We start from the raw sequence: 14,161 nt of genomic DNA on the forward strand, positions 1-14,161 counted from the left end.
AAAAATTATTGCACGTAGTTTTAGTAACTGTTCTTTGTGAAAGAACTTTAAATTGTTATAATACTCTGGCTGGCTAAAATCTTTCTATTGACACAGAAAAATAAAAATAAGCTGCTTTCCATTTTTGAATGAAACCAAGCTCATTTTGTATGTACAGATACTGTTGTAAGCTTGATTGGCTATACATATTTATGATTTGCTGCATGCTCTTGAAACTACTGAGTTATGTTCTGGATGTTCAGTGTGTCGGTTCTACAGTCGGCTTAGAGTGCTAAGACAGCAGCCCTGTGTCTCTACCCCTAAGATGTTCCAGACTTGGTGACACATCTGCCAGAGCACAGGTCACCCAACACAGTAAAATTACTGACTATAACGTTCGGGAGTCAAGAGCTCCGACTGTTGTTTATATTGCTTATCTTAATTACAGGAACATGTTCCTGGATAAGAAATAAATCAATGCAGCTTCATAGTCTTTAGATGCATGGAACATGTCTTATTTCTGCTGTTGTAATTGATTGTGAAGTGATCAGGACTCCTAACAAGATGATAAAACTAAAATCCCTAGGAGTTAGCTTTTAATAATAGAGAGGAGGGACAGGAGAGACAGAGACATATATATTTTGCTTTTTTTTTTTAAACCATTTGCCCTGTTTTTTTGTGTGTGTGAGGAATCAAGTTGACAAAACTGTATGTGCACCGTTGAAATCTAGAGTGACAGAATGAGGACATGGGGATATTACTTTCTTAGGAGTATGAGACTGAAGTCATAAGAGTTGCCAAATTAAGAAGTGGCTTGTGTAGACTTGATCTGAATCTTGCTGATTTGGTACCCTGTTCTTACAGGCTTGAGAGCTAGCATGTTTTAAATTCTCACCAGAGCTTCATCCTTAAACGCTGGTGCTTTAGGTTGTAGCCCTTTGCGCTTAAGCCCTGTATTAACTTTCTGTTAGGAGTTGCTCTGAAAGCTGTAATGAGCAAATGAATCTGCTGTTCCCAAATCTTACAGCTTTGAGCCCCAGCAAGAATCTTTGTTTCAAAGGATTTGGTTGTGCTGACCTGGGGCTTGAATTTGGGACTTGCTTGACCCTGAAAACTCTTAAGTGGGTTGAGGTGAAAAGTGATGATATCTGTAATCTCCGCAGCATCTGTCACTTTTGCTGACCCGGTGGTTCCAGCTGGCACTGGGCATCTTGCTGTGAAATGCAGGCACCTCCTTGGCTGGCTTCAGTCCTCTATTGTCAGAGAGTGTGTGTACATATTTCTGTATCTGCTTGAAGCCCCTTAATCCTATGATTTTACAAGGTGCTGGGTTAGAACTGAGTGAAAACCACTGTGTAAAGAATCTTTGCCAGGAGAAGCAATTTCATGGGATTTTTTTTTTGGTTTTTTAATTTTTCATGGCAAAGGTCACAGCACAAAACAAAAACTCTGCCCTCTGAGAATCGCAAGCTCCAAATCACTACTTGTAGCATACAAGATCAATGTTAACTTTCTTATGCTGGATAGCATTAAAATTGATTATAAGAATGAAATATTAATGACTTAAGACTTCACAGTTTTATTATTAGCTTTAACTTTGCATCTAGCAAAGGGAAGGCAGGCAAGATAAGAAGGGGAACAGTGTAAACAAGAAGGAAGACTTGAGAAAAGAAATGGCAGAGAGCAGCCCTGGGTTGTGAGCTGCTGAAGCTTCAACTGTTCCACAACATGATTCCACATTTCTTCATACTCAATGTCTTCAGGTTTGTTGTGGAACATGACCGTTCCCCAAGGAGCAACATCAGAGAGGCTTTGTGATTATGGCTGCCTTTGTGAATGCTGTAAGGCCCCAGCTCATGGGGTAGATGCTGATTGCGTGTTTCTTGATGGGCAAATTATTTCTAAACACCCAGCCGACCTTATTCTGGTGCTAACTGCTTTTCCTATATGTCTACCTTAGAATATTCCTACCCATGTGTTCAGCAGTTTCTTTTATCTTTATTGTGGCACCAGCATCTGTTTATGGAGGCTTTGCTATGTTATAATACATTCAAGGTAGAAACAATTCTTGACTTTACTGTAGCTATCTAATAGAAGTATCTTGAGTTGTGCATTGCACAAATTACCTATTGTGAAGCCTGTAAAGCACTTTCCATTACCCTATCCTGCATCTTAATATCTTCAAGATGCAGTGGATCCTTTTTTGATTTAGAAAGAATGTGTGGTTGATATTGGTGAGAAGAGCTGGTGGAACATTTCTGCTGTATCCTGTGGTTCAGTGCATAAAATATTGATATTGGCACATTGTTGGATTTTTTTTTCCCTTTTGCAATTAGGATTTCTACTTCTGTAACTGATGGCTTTTATGTTTTTATACGCTTGGTGTTTGGACACTGATGGTGGACTGCATATATAATTAGACTCCTTCCACCTAGTCTATTATTCTTCTGAGTTCTGGTGATTATTTAGCTAATTGTGCAGAGTTTACATAAAACTTTAGAGATTAAATTAGTTTACTCTTCCTTGTTGGATATTGTACAAGCTTCATACAATGTAAATTTTATGTTCTGGACTGATTCCAATGTGAAAAGTAAGAAGGATAAAAGTGATGCTAGTGAGCTCCGGAGGCTTCATTATGCTTTTGAGACCCCATGATGCATGGCATAGTGATCTCTCTTCTTCCTGTACTATAGAGCAATGCAGCGATGTGGAGAAAGACAGCAAAAATGTTTCCCCTGTGCCTGATTCTGGAGTCTGGTGAAGGAAGTTGGTGTAAATACCCCAGAAAGATGTTGAGAAACCTATATAAAGTGCTCTTATGAATCTGGGACTGTGACATTATAAGTCTGTTTGCATGTTCATGTGAGGGGGAGGACACCCTGGGCCTTTTAGCTCTCTGTGGTAATTATGAAAATGCATATGACTGCTGCATGCTATCCCTTGAACTGAGGAAATCCTGCTCGGACCAATTATAGTAGCTTCAGGGCACCTTTGCACTAAGAATGTTTCTTCTGCACTTACCGTGCTATATTGTCTCAGTGTATGAAGTCAAACTGGGAAAGAACTAGAGCACCAGGAGCGGTGATGGTCCATTTGAGAGTCTTGAGTATTCAGCATCTTTGAGCTTCTTGTAAGTAATGACACGTGGTTGGGGTCTGGAAATAGCTTCTGCTGTTGCATGTAGCCCCAGTCCAAACAAGCTTGAGAACTGCTGATCCAGAATCATTTTCTGGATTTCTATATAAAGTGATCTTTTCTTTTAGGTGTTGTATCAAATTCTGACTTTTCAGCAGTGTCCTTTCTTAAATTGTTCATTTTTCCAACTGGATGTACTAAACCTTTTTTTTTTTTGCCCTGATGTCTGCAGTAATTTTTTTTCTCTTTCCTGGTTTTAGGCTATGTCTGCTTGTTGTTACTTTTTACTGCATTTATACATTATCTCCTTCAATTTTCTTCTATGTCTTTGAAGCATGCTGAATTTTAATGAGTATGCAAATTAACGTTAGCCTTCCCTATCTACTTGCTGGCCTGCTGCAGTTTTCCTCATGCCCTCTTGACATTTTAAGCTTTACATCCAGATGGTGCTGGCTAGAAAAGAGAATTTCTCTCCCATCCAGTTTTCATGGGGAAGAAAATATTCTCCCTAGCTGATGTGGGGGAAGGGGTTGGAAGAAGGAATTATTTTGGTACCAGATTGGATCCAAGGCTTATAAAAATAATATTTTTTTAATGTAGTTCAAATATTTGTGAGGAGAAACCCAGTGAAACAGTTCCATTGAAAGAAAAACAAGTTTTCATTTTAAGCCATTCCCTAGGCAGCAGGCTTCCTAGGCCATCAGGGTGTTGAAGATTACGAGCACTGCGGGAACCTTGTTTCCAGCTTTGTAGGCTGCTGACAGAACGCAGGTTTTCCCAAACTTTTAAGTTAGCTTTGTTTACAGTAAATGCGTGGAAACATTTTTTGCCTGTTTAAAATAGTGGTGGCTTCTAGGGCTCAATGCTCTAAGTTGCCCATAGATCAGGGAAGGAATAATGACACAGAAAGAATTCTGTCTGGAGACCTGCCCTAGTTTTCTGGTAAAACGATGCCTTTCCTTAAATTTTCTACCTAACTTTTTTTCCCCCGCACTAGGCATACCTAGAGGGTGGCTCAGCTTAGCTCTTAGAACAGAAAGCTTTGCCTTGCAACAGTGAGGAGACCACTGTGAAAGTTCTGAAGCATCGGTGTACATTTCCTCTGAACAAACTTGCCAACAAATTATAATGTTATAACTGTAACAGTTAATGATTTTATAGTTACGAAAGGAAGATGTAGCAGGCCCATGGAGTCTCAAATCAAGCAGACAGCCTTTTGCTGGGAGGTCAAAGGTCCAGCAAACTTCCTGAGAGATACTGAGCACCCCTGCGCTGCGCCACCAAAGAAGATCCTGCTTTGTGTTTAGCAAAGATCAGTACTTTCAAAACTGTTTTGTGCCCAGCAAAACAAAAGGCTGGCTTTGGAGGAGCTCTTGCTAGTGTTGCTAGCAGAGTAACTACAGCAGCACACTGCTCTCGGTTTGCAGAACGCCTCAAGTCATTTGCACATATGTAGCAAACACCATTAGAGATAACTAAGGGCTGTACCCCACAATCTGTGTGTATGCTAAACTTCCACAGAGTGTATCCTGTGTGCCTAAAAGTTGCAAGAGGCTACAATTACTCCTCTTACAGACTGGAAGTAGTTTTACTTGAATGGTTGTGGTTTGGTGTGGGGTTTTTTGTTTCGTTTAATAGTGCTCTGGTGAAATTATCAAACAGACTTCATACAGAAAAGAAATTTTATCACTTCACCTGAACAGTTTGCCCGTGTTGTCTTGTGTTTCCTCTGTTCACATATACAGTTATGCCCTTTTATCCCTTTTTTCTTGATTTTTTTTTTTTTCTTCTTCTGTGTTTGCACCTCTCTTCCTCACTTTTCCCAGCATTATTTCAGAATTGGGAACTTTAGGGTATGGCTTAGACCAAATGTCAAATCTTAAGCTTTGGACAGCTACCAAATGTGGGCAAGCATGTGTAAGGTCATCATAAATTTGGCAAGCACTTGCCTTATTGCCAGTATGAATGCCTTGACCCTCTGCTGCAAGAATGGTACTGTATTTTTATTATAAACATTAAAGAACCACTCTGGGCTATTAAATGACAGCCACTTTCTGGTTATTTATACATATGGACAAATACTTCTGGAAATGCTAAGTTATTTAACCAAATAAGATTTTGTGCACTTTGAAAGCAGCACTTATCTTCCTCAAAGGTATTTTTAAACATGAATTTAAAATTACTTGTAGAAAATATTATTGTCAGAGTTGAAAAAACTGAGTGTGTAGCTACAAACTGATTAAGACCGCAAGTCCAAAGACAAATTTGGTGCCATTAATTTCTACTAAATGTCTAGATAACTTGGTCATTTCAGAATGCTAGTTCCATGCTGTGAGTGGAATTGCTTTGCTTGCCTTGTTTCAAATGCCAGAGACTTGACTTTACTGACATCATTTAGTAATGTATTAGCAGGCTAACACAACATATTAAAGCAAAATACCAGTGGAAATGCATTTTATCTCTAAATGCTAAGCCCCTTGAGGAAATATTGAACACGGAAGGGTTTTTCTGAAACAAAGTACCTTTAGCTACTACTAACTATCTAACAAATCCTTACTGTTTTTGTTACGGAGTAAGTCCATTGATCCCTCATCAGTTAACATAATTTTGTGACAAACATACAGAAATCTGAAAGAAACATGAAGTCTGCTACAGAGAGGTGAATTCCAAGTGTCTAGTGAACCAAAAAGGCTTCCTCCTCTCTAATGATCTTGTGCAACACAAACTCTGAGACAAGTTTACAAGGCTTTTGATGAGCACAGACCAATTAGTGCATCCCTAAAAGCACTGTTTCAGGATTTTGAGGGTACAAAACACCCACAACTTCAGGTGAAATCCTGAGTTGGGATGTGCAGCAGTACTGCCCTCGGTGCTTGACAGAGCACTTGGAGATGGCAGTGTTGGTTGCAAGCAGGTTTCTGCCATGTGTCAGCCTGCTGGGGTGGGGTGATGAGGCTCAGGGAGCACTGCAGACCTAGGAGAGACTGACTGGCATGTGCCTTTTTGCAGGTGAAGTGTCTATTACTGCCTTGTGGGAAGTGAGACTGCTGATTTTCCATAAGTAGGTACATTCTAGGGTTTATGGACTAAGCTTTTCCTCAGATTAAACGTGGGTGACACTCCCCTTTGCTAATGAAACTGGTGTTTGGGGAAAGAAGAGTGAATATTTTTGAAGAGAATACTGACGCACATAATGGCACACAAGTCTCTTGTCCATTTCTCTAGACGCTAATGCAAAAACATGGGGTGCCAGCAGTGGGTGTGTAAATGTGAAAGAAACCATGTCTAGAAAGAAGGTTTGCTTCTGTGATGCAGCAGGCTTGTTTAAGACTTCTTTACTTTCATTTTTAGAGCTGTGGAACAAACACAGAACCGTAAGTGCTGCCGGGTGGCATGGCCATTGAGGGTATGTCCCTGAAAAGCACAGTGGCTAGCAGTTTGATGGATAGCAAAGCAATCTTACCTCACAAGGTGCAAGAGGTGGGCATCCTTGCGAAGACATAAGAAATGCAGTTTGAATACACAAAGACTGTACACATAGCATGAAGGATGGATGCACAGGAGCAGACTGAAGATATACTATCTTCTCTGAACAGGTATTTTCTCCAAAAGATCTGTCACACCAGTAATGAAACTGAGCAGCCAATAGTAGTCAGTGTCAGTTGGTGTGGTTAGTCAGTTAGCGTGTTCTTGCTGCCTCTTTTTGAATGGTTAAATTTTTATTGTCAATGTAATCTTCCTCTGATTAATGAAGGTCAATGAAAGATGGATGGAAAAACAGGGCAAAGATGCTGATTAGTGGATCACAATATTAAGTGACTGGTGGTAGAGCTCCTCAATGGCTCTAGTTAGATAAAGAAGCAATGGGTGTTTCTGCCTTTACAGTGCTCATGATTTGCCAAGAGCCAAATCCAAAGGATGGTTGTCAACATTGAATCACCAACAGAATAAGTTGGTGGAAACTTTTCATGTTGCAAATTCCAAAAGATGAGCCTTTTTAGAGAGTGGTGTTCTCTAGTGGTGGGGTTGGCTGCAAAGCACAGGACCAAATGGCTACATTGAAGTCCATCGACGACAGGCATCTTCCATATGTAGCCCATTGGTTTGCTGGGGAGAAGAATGATGCTTTGAAATCACTGTGGTCTCGGGGCATTGTATTTAGGTGTAGAATAGGTGTGTGTTAAACACATGTCATCCTTGTTTATTGTAGTGCTTGCTGGAAGATGAAAAGGCATGGTATGTTAGGGGTATTTTTGTTTTTCTAGGAGCTGTCTGTCCTTCTGAACTCTCCTTAAGGATCCTTGGCATAGCTCCAACTGGTTCTCTTGATCTCCTTGTTCATTTTCTTGCTATTCTAAAGTAGAGTCTGTGTTCAAAGCCCTCACCAGTGGAGCGTGACCAGCCCTTCCCAGTGGCTGAATTTAGATGTCTCCAAATAATATCTTGCTATAGCTTCAAGTTTTGTCAGTTTATTGTGAAAATATAGATTCCTTTGGAATAGTGCAGTCTCTGAAATCCTTGCTTTTTTTCTTGAGAGTCCATATTATTTCCTTTTGTCCTTATAAATGATTATTTTGTCATTATTTTCTAACTTTCAAGTAGCTTCTGGTCCTGTTCAAGATATAAGTGAACCTTAATGCTTTTTTCTTTAATTGTGCTCCACCTGACTTCAACTTTGTTTACAAAACCAAGATGAGGCTGATAGTGTTTTGTAGGGAGACTTTCACATGTTAGAAGTGCAGGGTTAACAATGAGGGCGAACTCATGCAAAACTGAAGTTCCTAGAACAATCTTTTCTCCACGTGCATGCCTTTATCTGTTATAAAAGTGTTCTTCATTTTGACACTTAAGCAAATGGACGAGGGGGAGGGAATACAATGTAATGTACGAAGGAAAGTTGTTGTTCTTGGCAAGTAGAGGTATATTTGCAGCATCTAATAAAGTTTTTAACTTTGCAAAGAATATGACCATATAAAAAAGATCACTCTTTTGCAGGCTTTGCTCTTAATAGCAGAGGCGCATCACTGAGGCTATTCTTTTCAAAGATGGCACGTAGGGCCCACCTGCAAAATGTGTGCATATGGCTGGTTCCATGCATGTGGCTAATTCCACAAAGGAAAGTACAGGGCTTTCCATGCAGAACCAGAGTTTACCCTGTGCTTGCCAGTGTTTTGCCAAAGATGTATTAAAATTACTGTATAAACTGAGGGTTGCTGTCAGCTGCCCTGTGACAGGTGGCCAGCCTGGGAAACTGATCCCACCGCTTGGGTTGTATTCTTCTCATGTTCCCTGTGATGAAAAGGAAAACTGCAATTATTAGGTTCTGCCTTTCATCATCATCTGACTTCATTTGTCCTACTACACACTACAGGCTCCTGAGCCAGGCATAAACCTAGCAAGAATATTTACAGTGCTTGCAAATATTCTGTTGATTCCCACTTTGCTGTAGCAGAACCATGGCAGGTTTGTTGATACTGAGGCTCAGTAATCACATATTCAGACTTGGGTCTCTGTGTATGTGCAGCACTGAGTGTATTGCTGTGTTGTGACTGGTTTGCAAAAATGCATACACATGTGAAGTTTGATGGGGTTTTTTTGTATTCTTTTAAATTCTCTACTTCAGTGTTATTTCATGAGGGGGCTCATTATTGCAATAAATAGCAAAACTATTCAGATAAATAGTTTGCAACACCAATGAGATACCCTCAATGTGTAAATGTTTTCTGTATAAATAAATGTGTGTGTTCAAACTTTTGTTTAGCTGGATATGCAATACGTGAGGTTATACCAATTCCTCATATGAATTGGGAAATAAAAATCTTTGAATATTCTCCTTATCATATAACTGGATTGACTGATAGCACGTTCTGTTATCTTCAACGAACAAATGAAAGAAGCGGTAAGTATGTGAAACTTGTGCCTAATGGCAGTGGAGTATATAGTATGTGGATCATTTTGCCATGACTTTGAAGCATTTATAAGCTGATTGGATAATGTACTAGGTAACACAGTAAAATAAAATAAAAAAACTCGCAAAGAATGTTTCCTTCATCCACAGCAAAAAGCAGATGGGGTATAAACGATGGTACTCTTGAGTCTCAAAAGCTAAAGAAATGCAAACAACTGGCGGGTGGCCTGATATCAGCTCAAGGTGAACAACAAAGGAAAATGCTGTAATAATTGGCCTGGACTGAGTAGAAACACTGGGTAAAAACATCAGTTGTGAAGACATCTGATTCCCACTGTCAGATGCAACTTTTGGTGAGTTTTAATACATACGGTGCTTCTGAAATTGAGTTTTGTGACTTTGTCACTTTCTTAAATCCTCTCACTGCTTTTGTGATGTAGCAGTCTCTCAGTAATTAAAGCAGCAGTCAGCTTTTCTTTATGAACTATTTTTCTTTTTTCTCCCTTGGATATATAGTGCTCAGAAATGGTTCTGTCAACTTCAGCTGTAAATCTCAAGTCCATGACAATGGAAGTAATTTTGGGAAACAAATGGCAGTGTGAAAGATATGATGTTGACCGTAAAGAAACCAAATTGTGGCTAGAGTTCAGATGTCACAAATCTTAGTGAATGTAGAAATCGGGAGTAAACAAAGTCATATGATATTATTCATATGTCCTTTATTTTTGGTCTTATGAGTATGTGCAAAATCAGTTGTAGGTCTGTGGCAGATATAAGAAGCTGTTGTATTTCAGATACAGACCTTGTTAATGCAAGGAGACCTGAATATCTGAAGGTTTGTTCTCTGACAGCTGAGCTTAACTGTATCTGTGGCTGGTTAGACATTGGAATCATAAAATCATAGAATAGAATCCTAAAATGGTTCATGTAGAAGCTTCAGTCACAAGGGAAGATGCTCATTGTAAACAGTAATAGGGTTGTTGTCAGCTAGCAGTGGGAAGAAGGTGACTCTTCTAGTACGTTTGTCCTCTCTGTCACCCTCATTTACCCATTAACTTCTAATGGAAGTGTTCCTCTTTACCCTCTTTGCTGTCATGCGTGAGCTCCTTCCTTGAACATACCCAGAAGAGCACCTTACTTCTATTCCTGTTTGCTGATGAGGAGTTGAGAGAAATGCGTCCACTTTATCTGTTGAATATAGCTTGTCCTGACTGTGTTAAGGAGCTCTGGCCTAGGCAGAAGGGAAGAAATAGAAATAGAAAGGGTTCCTGCCCTCTGTGGGAGGCTACAGTAAAGACTGTTGAAGTCCTGCATGCCACTGACTGTTCTGGGGAGCTGTGACACTTGAGGGGCTGTGAGAAGGTTGAATAATGTGGGGAGCATCTGAGTGATAAGTGGGATCAAGGTAATACACAAATGGTTCTTGAAATTTGAAACATTTCTTCCCTGGAAGCAACAGGGGTGTGGATGGAGAACCTCCCTATCCAACCTCAGAGGTGAGATGATGTCCCCAGGAGATAATGGATCTCCCAGAAACAGTGTGTTTCTCAGTGGCGAGGGTACAGGCCTTTCTAAAACTTTGACCTTCTCCCAGTCTGCACAATACTGGTCTGTAACTGGAGCGCAGAGGGGCACTTGCTGCTTACCTCTACAGCTCTGAGATGTGGACTGAATGCGTGGCTGTTGACAAAGAAGCTAGAGATCTCAGCTTGCCTGCTGCAGTTGAAATATTGGTTTGGCTTTTCCCATTTCCCATTGTCGTCTTCCTGCTCAGCTTCCCATTGAAGTTCTGCTTTGTTTACACTCATCCCTTGGATTCATTCTCTGCCTGTAAGCAGAGAAATGTTGCTGATAAGCCCTACCTCATCTGCACATCATCTAGGTTTCCAGCTTTTTAGACCAGAGGAAGCTTGAGGCAGTGTTTTTCAGTTGAAACACCTGGAAAATGAACTTGACTGTTCTACTTTGTAAGCAGTGCCTGACAGACAGATTTATGTAGGCAAAGTTCTAGTTCATTATGTCTTTGTGTACGATTTACTGTGTTTGATTAGGTAATCTTGCTGCTGTGCTGTCGTGCATACTAAGATGGGGTAGAGGTCTTTGTGTTGCTACAGGAGAATGAATCACAGGACAGGTCTGGTTGTATATGCATGTGGTGTATACCAGCAGATGATGTAGGCAGTACATGGAGTGAGGCATGGTTGAAATGCATTTTCGTCATGAATATGTAATGTTTACTGATCATGTTTCATTGCAGTCTCTGTTGGAAGATGGGTTAAGGTACGTGGAAGTTGTGTAGAATCCTATTACAGCATTTCTATAGTTTCTAGAATTTGTGTTTTTGTAAAGGCTTTTCACACCATAAACTTCCCTTTTCAGTAGTTTATTTGGCTTCCTTTTAAAACAATAATTAAAATGTTCTCCCTGATGCTAGTGATATTTGTTCCACCTTAACTGTTACTTAATTGTTTAATTTTAGTCTGGAGATAAATGAGTACAGAAAAACTTTTACTGGATCATTGAAGCTGCCTGGATATTCAGAGAGATGATAATAAGATGAGCTTTCTCCTCATTATAACCAAAGGGAAAATCAATGAGTGACTGTGGCACATATTCCTTAGGTAGGGAAAATCAATGAAATATGCAAATAAATATTTCACTAACATGACCTGAAACCATGTGTACAAGAATGTGGGCCTAGAGGACATGCTGAGAAAGTGAAGGGCAAGTTGTTGGACCATATATATATTGACAGTTGTCTATGTTGCAGCAGATGCAATATCAAGAGCATCAGCAAAATAATAATAAAAAAAATCAATGAACAGACAGGAGAGAAATGCAGTTATTGCAAAAGGTTAAACTGTAAATATCGCTATAGTTGAGCCAGTTTGTGAGCAGAAAGAATTGAGGTGATACATTAAAAATGTAGTTGTAAAACAATGTACGCATGCATACACACACATGAAGTAATGTGGTAGCCAGAAAGAAAAGGCTCTTAGTGGGAGACATCTAATCTTTCATTAATACCAGGGATTCTGGCTGTGCCTGTGAAATAGCATGTAATGGTGGGTTATGCATCACCAACATAAAAATTAGAGGAAGGTGCAACAAAAACACAGTGACACATTGCTTGTGCAAAGAAGTCTGGAAAATTCTAGGGACCTTAGAGGAGACTTTAAAATCTGACTGGAAAGAGTTTTGTCCTTTTACTTAAGTCCTTCTGTGTGCTTTGGGCCTGGGGAATTGTGTGTGCTCCTGAGGAAACACTGGTAAATTTAGGGAGCCTCTCAAATTCACATACATTGGAAACTGTGTAAAAGACTTGAATTAATTACAACATTCTCCCGGTAAGCACCTATCACTATACCTCTCTGGTATGAATGTTTATGATTCCAAATTCTACCCAGGTTTTTTTGTCGATGGAGGCAGACTTCTGCCTCTAGCTTACCTGTGACTGTATACCTAATTAGCAACGCCATATTATATCGTGTTGTTTGGATATGTATATACTGGTCTGATTTCCCTTTCTCTAGTGGGCTTTATCAGGAATTTTCTAGGCAGTTCTGAAGTTTCCCATCAGTTAAAGAGTTATGTCTAAATTGCCCCATATTCTTTTTTGTTAGATATGTAGCATTACCAGTCTTAAGGCTATGAATTTACATATAGCTGTTCAGCAAGGAACAGTTTATGTGATGTGAGGTTTTGTATGTGTGTTTTCTTCTGTGATGTGCTTTCCTATCACTTGAGGGAAATATGTCACTCTTCTGTCTCCTATTACACGGCAAATCGGATTCTGTTCTCATTTAGAAATGATGAGATTTTGTGAGTGCAGTTTATTCAGATATGGATTAAGGATTTACCGCTGGATGGAATTTGATTTAGTTCTGTATTTCTGAAAATGGATTCATTTGGTACAGCTGTAGTCCATCTATTGTTGGTGCCTCCACAGTGGTCGGGAAGCACTGGAGGTGAGAAGATATCCTTACAAGGAGAGGAGACAAGTCCTTCCACAGCTTTGTCTTGTTTAGGCAATGCAGTAGACATTTATCCCTTGCAATAGTTAGCCTAGCACAAGCATGGGCTTATCATGGGGCCAGCACATGGAAGGAAGATCTCTTAATTGCAGTTAATGTGCAGTGACTTAATGCTGGAAGCATACTTGTGAGCTGTGAAGGGCATGTATCTTCCAGATTTTCTAGGACAGTGAAACCCCTCCTGAAGTATTTTATATGGGTTGTGTTTATCTGCAGCTGCTTTCTGTAGGACTAGCTCACTTCTACATCTGAGGTGGTATATGTTCCTGGACACAGTGGTGTGGAGGTCAGTTTCTGAGGCAGGATAGCATTGCTGGCAGCTGAAAATCAGATTTTCTGGGCATGTGTTTCTTGTGTCCATGGATCATCATAATGTTTTTTCAGACAGGCCTTCACTCATCAGACATCCCTTGCAAAGCAAGCAGAATCCCTATCATCCATTGTAGGGAGAAACTGCTCAGGAATATTTGTTTTATAAATAGCTTTGAAAATAAGACTAGGTTTAAAATGAGCAGGACAAAAATATGTGGCATTTGTAATTTGTTTGAAAGCTGACCTTTTAAGGGAAGCTGGGATAAAGGTTTTATTGCTAATCTCTGTATCTGGGACTCCTATTCACCATAGGATCTAACTACCAGAGAGCTGACTTAAACCTCTCCTTTGGTGAGGCAAAAATAAGTACAGCAGGTAAGTGGCAAAACAGGAAGGCAAAGGATGGGAGCAGTTGTTTTCAGGAAAAACTTTGCAGAAGAAGCAAGTCTGGCAGGTAGCAAGGCTGCAAGAACAGAGGGGATTTTTTTGAGGTAGGAAGAAGGTCTTTTGGAGCCTCTGCTAATGAAGCTGAGTTAGTGCAGAGACAGCTGCAAGAGGATAACGTAGGAGGAAATGTGCAACATTTTTTCACAGATACATCATAAGACTGTTGATAGCACACCTCAAATTTTGTATAAAAGACGGTTATTCCCTGAAGCATTAAACCAGGAAGCATAATGTCCTTATTTTTGCAAGGATTTAAGTAGAGCATCAGTAGCAGGGCTCTGACCTGTTGAAATAGGCACATGGTGCCTTACAGCTCGGGTGCTCTGACATTACTTGGTAGTGATGA

Source organism: Egretta garzetta, unplaced genomic scaffold (assembly GCF_000687185.1).
Source record: "Egretta garzetta isolate BGI_Z169 unplaced genomic scaffold, ASM68718v1 scaffold405, whole genome shotgun sequence".
NCBI lineage: Eukaryota > Metazoa > Chordata > Aves > Pelecaniformes > Ardeidae > Egretta > Egretta garzetta.